Source organism: Pongo abelii, chromosome 22, assembly GCF_028885655.2.
Source record: "Pongo abelii isolate AG06213 chromosome 22, NHGRI_mPonAbe1-v2.0_pri, whole genome shotgun sequence".
Lineage (NCBI taxonomy): Eukaryota > Metazoa > Chordata > Mammalia > Primates > Hominidae > Pongo > Pongo abelii.
In genome coordinates, this window is record NC_072007.2 from 807,581 (window position 1) to 824,406 (window position 16,826).

A 16,826-nucleotide genomic window follows, 5' to 3' on the forward strand; every position below is an offset into this window, starting at 1 on the left:
TTGAATGAAATACAGTTATTATTGTCTTTATGATAATAAGAATAGGCTGGAAGTGGGTGATGTGATATTTGAACTTGAACAAAAAGAAATTTTAAATTTTTGTATATTTATCTCTTTTCATATTATAATAATTCCTCCACATGAACACACCTCCTTTCATTTGCCTCATGAGCCATGTTTTACAATGAACAATTAAACTCAAGGAACACCTAAAAGCTTTTGCTGCTTCTGCTTTATACTTTAATAAACTTTGCATGACCTTCTTGTGGGTTCTTGTATCATGGAATGAATAGCTGATATCAGATAACACCGCCGAGAGTTCTAGATGCATCCAACACACATGGATGAAAGTAGAAAATCCAGTCAAAGTAGGTTTCAGATCGTGTGTTCCTTACCTTCGTGCCCAGTTTCTAACTTCTGCATTTCTAGCTCACACATATCTTCCCTTTTATAATTTATGCCTCCTTTTCATTTTAAACTGTGTTCTCTACTAAAGGGAAATGGGTGGGGGACAGGGTGGGAGGGGCGTTCAAATACATTTGTTTTGTCACCTGTGAAAGAAAAAAAAATGAGAATAAGGAAAAAGAATGCGGAGCTTGACCAGTGAGATAGAATGATTCGGACTGAACCTAGTTATTCAAAATAAAAAGGGAAACGCTGGTGAGAACTGCTACCTGAAGAGGATTCTGGGAAATGGTCCAAAGGTTTCACGGCGTCAAAAACACTTTTGTTCCAGGAAAGGTAGCTTTAATGATTGGGCTTCTGGGGGAAATATTAAATAAAAATTAGAATCCTGTTTTTGGGGACATTTTGGTTCAAAGAGGACAGTGCTGACTTTGCATTCTGCTCTAGAATTGTATGACATACATTCCAAATTCAAAGAGTAGTAGCCAGCCTTCCACCAGAGAAAGGCAACGACATTGCCAATTCTTTGCGAGGATTCTGGGAGCAGTAACCTTGGAGCTCTGTGTAGGCAGCCGGGCTTCCTCTACAGGAGGGCGTGGCTGTGACGATTATCTCATTGGGAATTCTGAGGTTATAATCCAGGAATTGTGGGTAACTACAGTCACTTCTGCTCCATGAAAGTGAGGTCAGCATTCCTTTCAGGAAGTTGAGTGAGTCCTGAGACAGCAATGTTTTCTTTAGCCTGGCGGTGGCCCTCCTTGTCTTCAAGAAAAGCATCCGTGGCTAGCAGTGGAAGATGGGGTTAGGCCCCAGGTGAGTGCGCCTTTGTCGAGTTTGCAGCATTTGGTCTTGGTGGGTTGAGGATCTCTTGTATTTTTTGCTCTGTCTTCCTACTCCAGGACTGACCAAGAAGTTCTGCCACCTTCTAGGGGTGTGAAATTGGGAAGTAATTCAAACTGTATGTGCCTAGCATTCCTTTTATGTAACATGAGGGGAATAGAAGTATCAAACCAACGCAGTTCAGTGGAGAATTAAATGAGATAGTCACAAGTAAAAGGTGGTAATTGTGGTTCATTTTATTAATTTTTTTTTAATTTCCCGAGAAGCCCCAGTTACCTGAAAGCTTCTGTGAGCCTGGGAAGGGATCAGAGTTCCACCTGCAGTGCTATTTTGCCCCTTCTTTCTGACCCCTACAGGAAGCAGGACGATTCCTGGATTCCCTTTTTAAAAAAGTGGTGGTGGGGATGGGGGTGCGGGGGTGGGGCGGGAATCACTCCAGGCTATTGTATGGGGATGTCCTCTGTGATTCATGCAGGAGGGAGACACAGTTCTGATTTCTCGCAGATGGTCACAGGAATGAGGAAAGAATGACTCTTCAGCTCCTAGCAGCAGAACCTTAACTGAGTATGACTTAGCATCCTTCTTCTTGCCGTGTCATCTCTCTTCTCAGGGCAGAAGATATTTACTAATTAGCACATTCTGCTGGAACATCTGTGGGAAAAGGTAGGAAGGAAGGAGGGAGGGTGGGAAGGAGGAAAGAAGATCCACTCCTTATACTAGAAAAAAGGAGCAATATACATTTCCTCAAAATGAGAAGTCAAGCCCAAAAGAATTCTGTACAGACCACCTTAAAATAACATCTTTCAAGCCTGTCCACATGATTTAGTTGCTTCTTTAAAAAAAATTCATTTATTTTTATTTTGTAGAGATGCGATCTTACTGTGTTGCCCAGGATGGTCTCAAACTCCTGGCTACAGGCTATCCTCCTGCCTCTGTCTCCCAAAGTGCTGGGATTACAAGCATGAGCCACCAGGCCCGGCCTAATTGCTTCTTAACAACTTACTATTCTTTGTTCACTACAGTGTATACAAAACTGACTGTTTCTTTGGAGCTTCATTTTGTAATGAAGGCTCTGATCACATGTAAAACTTGTATTAAATAAATTTGCCTGCTATTGTCCTGTTAATCTGTGTTATGTTAATTTAATTCTTGAGCCCAGCTGGGTCCTGGGTCCTGGAGAGGATACAGTGAAGTTTTGTGGCAGCTACACAAGTCAATGAAATTGGAAACACAAAAACAATCTCTAAAAATCAACAAAATCATAACCTTATTCTTTGAGAAGGTCAATATAGTTTATAAACCTTTCAACTGACTCACCCACAGGGAAAAGAAGAAAACAAAAATCAGGAGGGAGGGAACGTTATTACAGATTTTGCAGATATTAAAAGGATTATAAGGGAACATTACAAACAACTGTTTGTCCATAAATTCATCAATTTACATGGCATAGAATATTACTCGAAAGGCACAAACTACCAAAGCTCTCTCAGAATGGATAATCTAGATAGTTGCATGTATGTATGGGTGTGTACATACAATTTTTACACACACACATATATATATATATGCGCAGTTAATTTTTTCTATATTTTGTAGAGATGGGTTTTTACCATGTTGCCTGGGCTGGTCTTGAACTCCTGGGCTCAAGTGCTCTGCCCACCTTGGTCTCCCAATGTGTTGGGATTACAGGCTTGAGACACTGCACCTGCCTGGTCTGATATATATTTCAAAACTGATTTAATAGATAAAGCCTTCCAACAACAACAACAATACTGAGACTAATTCATTGGTGGATTCTACTAAACATTTAAAGAGTAAAGATGTGAATTTTAAATAAACCCAGAAACAAAAAGAGAAGGGAACACCTACCCACCCCCAGCTTGTCTCATGAGGCCAGCATTAATCTGATAATACCAAACAAGACAAAGAAATTATAAGGAAAGAAAACTACAGATGAATATCCTTCATGAACCAGGTGAAAAAATCCTGAATACAGTTGTCCCTTGGTATCGGTGGAGAATTGATTCAGGGACCCTTATGGAAATGAAAATCCTTGGATGCTCAAGTCTGTTATGTAAAATGGCCATAATATTCTCATGTAACCTTTTCATAACACCCTGCACACTTCAAATTATTTCTATCCCTGTACAATAAACATGCCCTGTAAATAGTTGTCATACTGTATTTCGTTTTTTATTTGTGTTATTTTTATTGTTGTGTTGCTAATTTGTATTTTTTTCTGAATATTTTTGATCCCTGTTTCATTGAATCTGTGGATGCTTCTGTAGTATCCACTGGCATGAAGATCTAGACGACAGAGATTGAGGTGACCACAGGACCTGGAAAGTGAGGGAATAAATCCTGAGAACAAGATGTCAAGCAAAGAATTGCCCCTTATTCTACATTAAACTCTGCCCAAATTTCAGACTGACTGACACCCAGAATATATAAAGACTTGTACAATAAAATATTAAAGAGCCCAACATCTCAATTATAATGGGCAAAATTTGAACAGTTACTTTACAAAGGAAGACATACAAATTGTTAATATAGCCCGTGAAGAAGTGTGACATTATTGCTCATCAGGAAAAAGCAAATGAAAACTGCAGACAGATACAACTACACAACCACCAGAATGGCAGATATTAAAAATACTGATAACAGGCCAGGCGCAGTGGCTCACACCTGTAATCCCAGTATTTTGGGAGGCCGAGGTGGGAAGATCATCCAAGGTCAGGAGTTCGAGACAAGCCTGGCCAACGTGGAGAAACCCCATCTCTACTAAAAATACAAAAATTAGCCAGCCAGGCATGGTGGCAGGTGCCTGTAATCCCAGCTACTCAGGAGGCTGAGGCAGGAGGATCATTTGAACCCAGGAGGCAGAGGTGGCAGTGAGTCAAGATCATGCCACTGCACTCCAGCCTGCATGACAAGAGTGAAACTCTGTCTCAAAAAAGAAATACTAATAACAGCAAAAGCTTCTTAGGATTCAAAACAATCAGAAATTGCATATATTTTGGGAGACAGTGTAAAATTAATCTTTTGGGAGATGATCTGGTGTTTTCTTAAGCAGTTAAACACATCAAGCAATTCTAATCATAGATATTTATTCCAGAGAAAAGAAAGCGTATGCCCACAAAAAGACTTTTATAAGTATGCTGCAGGATCTTTATTCATAAAAATATTTAGACAATTAAAATGTGAGCAAGTTGCCAAAGACATATATTCATGCAATAGAACATCACTCAGTAATAAAAAGGATCAAATGACTGATATGTGCATCAACATGGATGGATCAGAAAAACACTATATTCAAAGAATTGTAATGCAGAAGAGTTCTTACCATATGGTTCCATATATTTCATATTCTAAAATTAGTAAAATTTATGGTGAAAAAGTGGAACAGTGGTTGCCACTGGGAGAAGGGGTCAGAGACTGACTGGTAAGTGTCATGAGGGAATCTGTTGGGTAATGCTAATGTTCTGATGGATAAGTAATAAGTAAGATATCTAGATGGATAACTGAGACATAAATGCTGCTAATTTTAGCATCTAAGCTGAGAATATATGGGTGACTACTGTATAATTCTTCCAACTCTTCTTTATGTCATAAAATTTCAGAGCTAGGTACAGTGGCTCCTGCCTATAATGCCAGCACATTTGGAGGCCAAGGTGGGAGGATCACTTGAGGCCAGGAGTTTGAGACCAGCGTGGGCAACATAATGGGACTCTATCTTAGGAAAAAAACAAAAATCCAGGTGTGGTTGGGCACACCTATAGTCCCAGCTACTTTGGAGGCTGAGGTGGGAAGATGGCTTGAGCCTAGGTGGTCAAGACTGCAGTGAACTGTGATCATGCCACTGCACTCTAGCCTAGGTGACAAGGTAAGACCCTGTTTCAAAAAAAATATTTTTTCGTAAAATATTGAGAAAAACATTGCTTTGAGTGACAAATTTTAACAGTTTTATAACACAAGGTATATATATGCATCCGAAATTCCACACACTTTGCCAAAAAGACATACCAACAACAGGCACACATTAAACAGATCGACCTGGCTACTGATGCTACAGGAGAAAATGAGAGTGGGTAGTGGGGGATATAAAGAAACAAATAAATAATGTTTTTTTTTCTTTTTAATATGTATGCCCTCAAACATTCCCCTATTCAAATAAATATTTTTATGTTCACATTTTATTCAGTATTTCTATGTAATAAACTAGGAAGATGGTCTGTGGAAGCTTTATCTGTGTTGTTGCCAAAGGCCTGTAATACGTCTTGAAGAATATTTTCCAGAAAGAATTTAGAAGTGATTCGCCACTGAATCTTGTATGCCAAGAATAGTAGACATGAACAAAACATTCTCTGACCATAGAAGGATCAATCTTTTCATCTCAAAATCCCATAGATTATTTTTATATTTTATTACTGCTTTTAATGTTGCAGACAATAATTCAAATGAAAAGCTTATTTTTTCATTCGTTTGAAATTGACTCAATTCTTTAGTCTTCGGCCTTATCATTAAAAAAATTTCTCAGTGTCTACAAGTGCATCTCTAGGAGTCTCTTCCTCCTTTTTCTCTTACTCTTCCTCCTCCTACTTCTCCTCCTACACACCCTGGCCTTCCACCCACTTCTCCTCCATCTTCTTCTCCTCCTTCCAATATGCGATTTTGCCCATTTGGATAAATTGTTTATTCTCTCTTAATGATTTATTTATTACAATCTGCTTCTTTCTCTAATCCTTATTTTTTCTCATTAGCTTATAAGATACACCTGATCAATATGTTCCTATTCATTACAGAGTTCCTTATTATTTTTAGCCCTTCCCTCTAAGTTCTGAATAAATGTCTATGCCATATATTCAGTTTCCTTTGAAATATATCATTGATTTTTTAAAATAGACTTTATTTTAAGAGCTGTTTTAGGGTTACAGAAAAAATTGTAGAGAAAATATTAATATTTCCCATATACTCTCCTTTCCCTTGCCCAGTTTCTCCAGTTGTTTGCATCTTGCATGTGTGTGGCATATTTGTTACAACTAATGAACCAATATCGATACATTATTATTAACTAAAGTCTGTGGTTGACATTAGGGCTTATTCTTTGTGTTGTACATTCCATGGGTTTTGACAAAGCATAACTTCATATATCCACCATACCGTATCATACAGAATAGTGTCACTGCTCAAAAATACCCTGTGCTCTGCCAATTAATCTCCCTGAACCTCTAACAACCACTGATCACTTTACTGACCTTTAGTTTTGCCTTTTCCAGATTATCATATAGTTGAATTACAGTATGTAGCTCTGACAGACTGGCTTCTTTCCATTAACAATATGAATGTAAGGTTATTCTATGTGTTTTCATAACTTCATATCTCATTTCTTTTTATGGCTGAATAATACTCTATTGTATTCATGTACCACAGTTTGTTTGTCATATATCATTGATTTTTACGGATTGAAATATCACTTACATTCAGAAAAGTGTCCAAATCATAAATATACATGTGAGAGTATGAACATAAAATGAACAGCTGTATAATCACCACCCACAACCAAAAATGGAGCATGGTAGAATTGCACACACCCCACTCTCACAGCATCATGATGCTTTCTTCCCCATGAAAAGAGACCACTACCCTAAGTTTTAAGGTTCCCCTGCTTTTCTTTATATTTTTACTATTTAAGTGTCCAAAATCATCCTACTGATGAATTTTGCATGTCTAATGAACTTGGTACAAGTGGAATCACTCTGCATCTACTGGGTTTGTCTAGTTATTCTGCTCAACATATTTATGGGAGTCATCATGGTATTGCATGTACAGCTAAAGTTTTTTCAATGTCCTTGCTCTTACCTTGTGTAAATAACAAAAAATATTTATCCATACTATCATCGATAGACATCTGGAGTATTCTCAGCATGTCATTGTGATGAATGATCCTGCTATGAACATTCTTATATGTGTATTTTGGTACACATTTCTTATGGGTTTATATACCGAGTAGATTTAAGTGTCATAAGAAATGCTTTTCAAATTGGACTCTACAATACACCAGCCTTAGATTGTTGCATATAGTGGCAGGTATAGGTCAATTTCAGTTTTATTTCACAATACTCAATTTAACAGCAACATGTATTGAATATTTGCCGTGTTCCTATGGTGCTGCAGTGCCACATTTGTTGCAGATCTGCAGTCAACATGAGCATGCATATAAAATTCAAAAGATCTACACATAAAATATAAAAATTAATTAGATTAGTTGGCAAGATTGCAGGATAAAGGAGCAAATGTGGTATTTAGTAGAAATGGTTGGAGTGGACATCATTATTTTGTTACCCATCGTAGAGGAAATGTTTTCAATATTTCACTATTCCTTTTGATATTTGTTGCCATTTTTGTAGATCTTTACTATCGCTTAGTTGCCTAAATTTTCTTATGACAAATGGGTGATTAAGTAAATTTCTTTTTCTGTTTCTGATACCTAGATCATGATGTGTTGCCCTTTTATATATCATTGGCAACATTTTGTTTAGTATTTTTGAAAGTATATTTATGACGAGATAGACCTGTCATTTTCTTTTCCTTTCTTTTTTCTTTTCTTTTATTTTCTTGAGATGGAGTCGCACTCTGTCACCCAGGCTGGAGAGCAGAGGCACGATCTCAGCTCACTGCAATCTCCATCTCCCAGGTTCAAGCGATTCTCCTGCCTCAGCCTCCCAAGTAGCTGGGAATACAGGCGCGTGCCTCCACACCTGGCTTTTTTTTTTTTTTTGTATTTTTAGTAGAAACGGGGTTTCACTGTGTTAGCCAGAATGGTCTGGATCTCCTGATCTCATGATCTGCTCGCCTTAGCTCCCCAAAGTGCTGGGATTACAGGCATGTGCCACCATGCCCAGCCAGACCTGTCATTTTCTATTCTAATGAAGCCTCTCACAAATTTTGTCAGTGTTATTATAGTGGCCTCATACAGTTAGTTGGAAAGTGCTTCCTACTTTGTTATTCTCAGGAATAATTTTGAGACTAACATGATTTCTTCTTTAAATATTTGGTAGAATTCACTGATGACACCAGATTTCAATGCCATACTTTTTATCTATGGATTACTTAAAAGTGGTTTGATTAATTTCCAAACACGTTTATAATTTAGGATCCACTGAAACCTTACCAATTATTTGAAAAGAAAAATTAGCATATTGTAGAGTTGGTAGCTAGATTTCTGAAAGAGCAGAAAAAGAACTCTAGGACAGATGCAGTGGCTCACGCCTGTAATCCCAGCACTTTCGGAGGCTGAGGTAGGTGGATCAAGAGGTCAGGAGTTCAAGACCAGCCTGGCCAACATGGTGAAACCTCATCTCTACTGATAATACAAAAATTAGTTGGGCGTGGTTGTGCATGTCTGTAATCCCAGCTACTTGGGAGGCTGAGGCAGGAGAATTGCTTGGAGCCAAGATGCAGGGTTTGCAGTGAGCCGAGATGGCACCACTGCACTTCAGCCTGGGGAACTGAGCGACCCCCTGTCAAAAAAAAAAAAACCTCTAATATATGATGGAAGTAACAACTGCAGGAAGTAGCAACTGCAGCAAGCAGCAACCACCTGAGGTCTGAGGAAACAAAGTGAAGAGACAGGAATTACTAAAACTTAGAAGCTTGGAGGAAGGTCATGCTCACCTGAAACTCAGATCTCTAAGGAGAGGCCAGTGTTCAGCTGGTTCTGCTGTCTCTGAGCTCAGAAACAGGGCCCTGCAGTTTTAGGACTTAGACATCTAAGGGTCAGTCTTTGGGAAGTTGTTTAAAAATGTTTATAAAGGGCCATGATGAAATAGGTATTTAAGTGTCAGAAAAACTGAAAATTAGGGAGTTGCTACAAGGAAAAGTACTGCTGGCTGGAAGGCACAGGATATAGTATATCTCCCTGCCCCCACCACCCCTATACTCTTCAGCTAATAGTTGCCGAACACAGAACCAGATTGGGGGTGTGGAGGTCGGGAAAGATTGGCTGCAGATTCCCCCATTCCAGCCCCATGAAGCAGAGTGAAGAATGGTGAGTTTGGAGATGAGACAATATTTATTAAACGCACACATGAATCATTTAGTTGTATTTTTATTGATTTCTAGCCAAATTTCACTGTATTCAAAAACATAGTATTTCAGTATTTTGAAATCCCATATCATTTTACTCATTTGTACAAATCTTATGTGCGCTTGAAAAGATGTGCATTTTAGTTTTTGCTAGAATCTTTTGTTCCCCCAGCTTCATATATGTGTCAAAAGCGCTGCAGAACTTCTAGGCTTTTCAGATCCTAGACTAGACCATCATCCCCAGGAGAAAAGTAGCCCCAAATGCATGACTCTCTCAACCGTTTCTGAATTTTGGCCCACCATTTCTCCATTATCTTGTCTTTTGATGACTTTTGACATTTTAAAAGTTTGCTCACCTTTCCTCTGCTAGATGTTTGTTCCAAATCACTCATTTTATTATTACTGGAAGTGGAAGTATACAAAGTATTATTCTGTCACTTTTATTTTCAAATTTTCCTTTCATTTTATCAAAAAAATCACCTATTATCAGATTGATCCTCTTTAATATGTAAACCGTGTGGATTTTCAAAAACATTTCCTTGGAAAGGAGTTAAATAAAGAATCAAATAGTCTCATCTCTTAATACTCTCTTAAGCCACTGAGCTTTTTCACAGATTGGTCGTTATGTCTTTTTATTTTCCTCTTCCTTTTCTGGATTGAGTCAACCCATTCACCGTCCTCCCTGAATCATCCTCCATAAGACAACGTACAATATTTGCTATATCAAGAGCAGGGTGAAAATAGGTGATAGATTTTTCTCAAAGAAGAAAAAAAATTCAAGGTTTTACAAGGGACTTATCCCTTCCCATAATAATAACATTTTGTCTGTATCAGTACAGCCCTACTATTTGCCTTATTAAAGCAGAGAAAACGTGGGAAACACTTGCTGTTTCTGCTTATGGCCTTATCAATGGTTGCATCTGTTTTTTTATGGATTCTTGGCATCCACGTTCTTGTGGATCTTGCAACACACACATTATGGTAAGTAGCAGCAGCACTATCAGTTTCAGACGCGTCCACACCAAAATGGAATAAAAAAGCAATCCAGTCAAAGAAAGGTTGAGGTCCTGTATTCCTCAAATTCGGTGTCCAGTACAAATCAGCCCAATTTCCTTTAAGTGCCTGCATTTTTAGCACACACATCGCTTCCATTCTGTAATTCTTTTTTTTTTTCTTCCTGTATTGCAAGCTTCTCCGTTCTCTCCTTTATGGGATATTTTCTTGGTAGGTAGGTAGGAAGGTAGGTAAAGTCCGCTTTGGTTGAGTTTATTTGGGTTTGTGTAGCGTTTGAAGAAAAATAAATTCAAACTCTAGGGAGAAGGTAGTAGAGCTGGACTAGCAGTATAAAATTAGAGGGCTAACCAAAAGAGAATAGTGACTATACAAATACTGACTATCCAAACGAGAAAGAGACGACTTAAGGGGAAGTGCTGCCCTGCAAGAAATTCCGGGAATTGTCCAGAAGATCTAGAGGGTCAGAGACACACGAGCCAGGAAAGGCGCCTTTCATGCACGATCCTCTGGGGAAAACAGAGAAATATATATAGGGGCTCTCTGTCTTTGGAAGCATTTCGGTTCCAGGAAGGGGGAGTTAAGGAATTCCTTTGGGACCGGCACATGTGAATTATGATCCAGGCTCTCAGCTTGACACCAGGAACTTGCGTCCTAGGCAGGCAGAGAAATGAAGAGTTTTCCTAGGAATTCTGGGAAGTGTAGTTTGGGAGCCCCATGTAGTCGGGTAACTTCCGCTCTAGGAGGCTGAGGCCGTCTCCCTGATCCCGTCGGGAATTCTGGGAAGCGTAGTCCAGGAGGTCTCTGTAGGCAGAGCCACTTCCACCCAAGATACGCTAGGCCACGGCCTTCTTTCCTCCCAGAAAGGTGACCCTCCCCGCTCTGCGTCCTGCTCCTGCTGTCCATACTGATATTCGTTTTGCTGGGGGCCAGTAGCAACTGGGCAGTAGCTCTAGGGGAGGAGAATCCACTTGCGGCGAAGGGTGGGATTTGTTTTCTTTGAATGAGCCTTCTGCAGTGTGGGGCAGCTGGCCCACCCCCACTTAGAGCCAGGGGTCCAGGATCCTACATCGCAGGGACTGGGGATCTCCTGGGTTCTGTACACCCCCAACCCTTTCCCCTGACCATCAGCCAGCTCTGCGATTTCCTAGCAGTATAATAAAAGGCGAGTATCTTAATCTCTCTGCCTATGTTTCTTTTTCTTTAAAATGGTGCTAGTATCTATCTAATGGAGTTCTTTTGAGAGTTAAATAAAAAGATTTGGAACAGAGCCTGACAGGTGGTAGAAGATGGACCTCTTGTTTTTAGCAGTTTTTAATTTTCTGAGAAGGACTCTGTTCCCTGAAAGCTTCTGTGAACCCAGGATGGGGTCAGAGCTCCAGCTGGAAAGTATCCCTGGCCCTTTTCTGATCACTGAGAGATTTTTCTTTAGGAGAGGATTACTCCGGGCTGTCTGGGCAGTCCACTGTAATTCATGCAGGAGTTCTGATTTCTTCCATCCTCCTTTCCTTCTTTAGCCTTGACTTCTTGTAAAAAGGCTGCAGGGAGAAGGAGGGAATGACCCTTTGGCACTTGGCAGTGGAGTCTCACTTGAGTAGTACTTATCATCCTTTCTTCCCAGGGGAGACGATATTTCCTTCATTCATTAGCAAATTCTGCTCGAAGATACCCTGATATTTGTTCAGTAAATGCAGAAATGGATGAGGGAGTACTTGGGCATGAGTAATAAAGATAGTATTTAAACATTGAGTGCTGTTCATTCTAAGCGTTTGATATTAATTAACATATTTAATCCTCACAAGAGCCCTTTGAGGCTGGGTTGGGTGCCACCATTCCCATCTTAAAGATAATCAAACAGTCACACAGCATAGGTGGTTTACCTTTTGGTCACCCAGGTGGTAAGAGCCTGAGCTGGGATTTGAATTCAGATAGTTTCCATCCATTGCCTTAGTTCTTGATGTGTTTAGTGTCAGCTTCAGAAGACATGTTTGGATTTTTCTAGAGGACAGTAAAAGCGAGATTAATGAGCTTTGAATTTTTTTTTTTTTAGTTATCTGTAATTTAATTTTATTTGAAATATTTACAGTTCATATTCTGATTATATAAATGATTGCATATTGTAAAAGATTAAGAAAGTATAGAAAGATTAAAAGAAAAAATTTAATTATGCTAACTACAAGATATAACAATAACAATATTAATTCAATATTTTCCTCTTCCAGTAGACTTCTTTTTGGATTTTTACCCGTGTTTAACCAAATAGGCTTCATAGCTTTTATTTTTCCCTTAAGTTTTTACTATGGAAATGTATAAGCATAGCCAAATGTAATATGACTAAAATAATTCTGTGGAAGCATCTCCCAGCTTCAAGCTTTGTTAATATTTGCCAGTCTCTGATCAACTCCCTGCCCCTTTTTTTTGTTTCAGTATTTTAAACCAAATCTCTAACATTGACTTAGAATAATATTGTTTGACTGATTGTCATAATTGTCAAACATTGATGATCATAAATTGCTTGTATCCAAGACCGTGAAAGGGAAATGCCAGCAGCTACTCTAAGGTTTTCATTCGTTGCAGCTTACAGAATGGTCCTTACTTGAGGACGCTAGGGGACGCAAGAGAGTTGTACCTTGGAGAAGGATGGTGATGAATTTTTTGTTCCAGTGTAGAGTTTGCCTTGCTTAAGTTTTATAGCTCCTTGTTTCTTATTTCTCTTTATCTAAATTCATACTCTGAAAGTTCTTCTATTTCTGGGACCATGTCATATTTTTCTCTATGTGTCCAGCACATCGTACAAAGTTGTTAAGTGTTTATGGTTAGAGTAGCTACTCAACAGACAGCTGGCATCAAGGATTTGCAGTGTAGAATTGGAGCTAGGTATCAAAATAGAATAGAAATAACCCCTGGATAGATTCCTTAATCTCACTTAATATTGGTAGGTTATATAATCCACCAACTATTTCAGAGTATTGAAGAGTTGAAGAGCAATGATTGGTTATGTTTTGATAATCTAAAAAAGATTCCTAAGAAACAAGTTGTTAGAAATGATAGCAACATTGATAGACCATGCCTTATAACTGAGATTCTGATTCCAGGTTTTTAAAACAGGTTTTTAAAAATTGTTTCCACAGTAAAATTGACTATTTTGTTATTTTTGGGGTACAATTCTTTACAACACAGGCATAGTTTGTGTAACGACTATCATAGTCAGAAAAAGAACATTTCCATTACCCCAAAAACTCTGCTCATGTCTTCCCTCATAATTACCCCTCACCATACCTGTAACCACTGGCAACTACCATAAGCACTAAAACTCTATAGCTTTGTCTTTTCGAGAATGTCATATAAATGGACTGACGCTATATGTAAGATTGAGACCGGATTCTTTTACATAGCAAATTGCTCTTGACATTCATCCAAGTTGTTATACGTATCAATACTTCATTTCTGTTTACTTCTGGTTAACAGAAGTATCCAGTTTATGGATATATCATAGTTCATCTACTCACTGGATGATCGACATTTTCCCCCACTTTTTGGCATTTCTGAATAGAGCTGATATAAACATTCATGTAAGGTTTTTTTTGCTTATTTCTGTAGAATACGAAGCCAGGAGTAGGGTTACTGGGTCATATGGGAAATGCATGTTTAACTTTATAAGAAACTGCCAAACTCTAGTAACTGTACCATTTTGCATTCTCACCAATGATGTAGAAAGTTCCAGTTTATTTACATCTTCATCAGCACTTAGTATTTTCCTTATTTTTTTATTTTAGCCATTCTAAGCATTGTGAGTTTAATTTACATTTCCCTAATGGCTAATGGTGGTCAGCAGATATTACTTTTTTGTTGTTGTTTCTTTGCCATCCTTATATCTTCCTTGCGGAAGTGTCTGTTTGCATGCTTTGCCCAGTTTTACAATGGGTTATATTTTTCCTATTGTTGATTTTTGAGAGCTATTTATATATTCTGACTATAAGTCCTTTGTTGGATGAGTGATTTGCAAATGTTTCTTCTCAGCCTGCAGCTTTTCTTTTCATTCTCTTAATAGTGTCTTTTGCAGAACAAAATTTCTAATTTTAATGACATCTGATTTATCAATGTTATCTTTTTTGAATTGTGCTTTTGATGTCATATCTAAGAAGTCTGCCTAGCCCCAGGTCATGAAGATTTTCTCTTGTTCTAGCAGTTTTATGGTTTTACACTTAAATCTGTGATCCATTGTGAGTTAACATTTTAACAATATGCGATGGTTAAGTTGGGGTTTATTTCTTTACATATGAATGACCAACCATCCCAACACTACTTATTTGGGTTTATTTTTGTACCAAGTTCTGCTAAATTGATCTATGTGTGTCTCTCTTCACCAGTACCAAGATACCATTTTTACTGTAGCTTGATAGTAAATCTTAAGACAGGATAGTTTGATTCCTCCAAATTTATTCTTTTTTTTCCAAAATTGTTTTTAGCTATTCTGGTTCCTTTGCCTTTCCATATGCATATTAGAATCGGCTTATTTATATCTACCAAAAATTCAGCTGGCATTTTCATTGACATTATGTTAAATCAGTAGATCTGTCTTTATCTCATTGAGTTTTCCAGTTCATTAATATAACAAGTCCCTTCATTTAAGTGTTCTTTATTTTCCTGCAATAGTGTGTCATGATTTTCTGCATACAGATTTATACATGTCTTGTTTAGACATATGCCTAAGTATAATCAGCCAACTGATCTTCGACAAAGTAAACAAAAACGTAAAGTGGGGAAAGGACACCCTTTTCAACACATGATGTCGGGATAATTGGCGAGCCACATGTAGGGGAATAAAACTGCATTCTCATCTCTCACCTTATACAAAAATCTACTCAAGGTAGATTAAGAACTTAAACCCAATTCCTGAACTATAAAAATTCTAGAAGATAACACGGGATAAACCCTTCTAGACATTGGCATAGGAAAGGATTTCAAGACCAAGAACCCAAATGCAAATGTAATAAAAACAAAGATAAATAACTGGGACTTAATAAAACTAAAGAGCTCTTGCATGGCAAAGGGAGCAGTCAGCAGAGTAAATAGCCAACCCACAGAGTGGGACCCCTGACCCTGACCCCTAATCACTGACCCTAATCCTAACCCCTATCCCTAACCCTTAACCCTAACCCCTAACCACAACCCTTATCCTCACCCTAACCTAACCCTAACTCCTAATCCCTAACCCCTAACCTCTCCTAACCCCTAACTCTAAACGTTGACTCCTAACCCCTAACTCTGACCCCAACCCCTATCTCCAACCCCTAACCCTAAACTTAACCCCTAACCCCTAACCCTAACACCAACCTTAACCCTAGGTTCATTACTACGTTTGTATTCACTATTTCAATGTTGATTATTATGACTGCTGTCTTAGGACTGCACGGCAGCGAGGGGATTGCGGATCTTATATTAATATTTTTGTATTGAGGCAGTGCATTAGCATTACAGGTGCTTGTTACATGAGGAATAGGGGTGTCATATTTTGGGTGTCATGTCTGCATTAAGAATGCTGCATTTGTCTTCCGAGGCAGCGGTGTGGATCTCGCACTGCGGCCGCCTCGCCTTGGCTGGGGAGAATCTCGGTGGGCAGGATTCAGAGGGGCTTTTGGTTTCCCGTTTTCCATACTGAACCCTTCTAACTGGTCTCTGACGCTGATTATTCAGGGCTACAAACAAGAAGGATTTTATTCACCGTCGATGCGGCCCCGAGTTGTCCCAAAGCGAGGCAGTGCCCCCAAGGTCTGTGCTGAGCAGAACGCAGCTCCGCCCTCGCGGTGCCCCCGGCCCGCCCGCCCATATCTGTGCTGAGGAGAACACCGCTCCGCCTTCGCTGTATCTCCCAAGTGTGTGCAGAGAACTCAGCTCCGCCCTCACGATGCTCTCCAGGTCTGTGCTGAGGAGAACGCAGCTCCGCCCTCGCAAAGGCCCAGCGCCGGCGCAGGCGCAGGGAGGGGCCCAGCAGCGGGGCAGGTGGCACCACCAGGGGGGTCCTCAGGCCTGGAGCGTACGCATTCCAGAGGCCACCCAGACCATTCCCCGCCGCCTGGGCGCCCAAGCTGCAGTCGCTCTCTGTGTGCAGGCAGCAGCTGCCTGACAACCCCCGAGCCCCCTCGCGCTCCCAGCATCGCAGAACCAGGGCCAGGTGTCCCAGGGGCTGTGGCCAAACCAGGCATTCTGCCCGGCGTTAGCGGCTGCACAGGAGCGAGAACTGAGAACCCGCCGCTCAACTCCGCATGGGGTGACTGCAGGGTGCCCGTGCCAGCGGCCCCGATTTCCCTCAGGTGGAGGAGTGGGCGGGAGGCACCGCGTGGGGGCCCTCAGGCTGGGCGCGCGGGCGATCAAAATTAGATTTTGATTAAATCTAATTTACATGTATTTTATTTTGTTATCTGTGCTTTTCTGTCATATTTCAAAATACATTTAAAACTCAAAGGTCATAAAGGTTAACCTTG

General features: G+C 39.7%; 2 long non-coding RNA genes across 2 annotated transcripts; one reads left to right on the plus strand and one right to left on the minus strand.

Moving 5' to 3' along the window:
- The first annotated feature begins 513 nt into the window (after positions 1-513).
- LOC129053951 (uncharacterized) lies at positions 514-2,975 on the plus strand. The gene is made up of 4 exons (XR_010138827.1): positions 514-1,218; positions 1,305-1,465; positions 1,750-1,908; positions 2,112-2,975. It is a non-coding gene; the product is annotated as an uncharacterized LOC129053951 (long non-coding RNA).
- LOC134760830 (uncharacterized) lies at positions 1,810-16,195 on the minus strand. The gene is made up of 4 exons (XR_010138826.1): positions 16,067-16,195; positions 12,222-12,339; positions 2,856-3,584; positions 1,810-1,896 (listed from the first exon to the last, which is right to left on the minus strand). It is a non-coding gene; the product is annotated as an uncharacterized LOC134760830 (long non-coding RNA).
- Between the last annotated feature and the right edge of the window lie 631 nt (positions 16,196-16,826).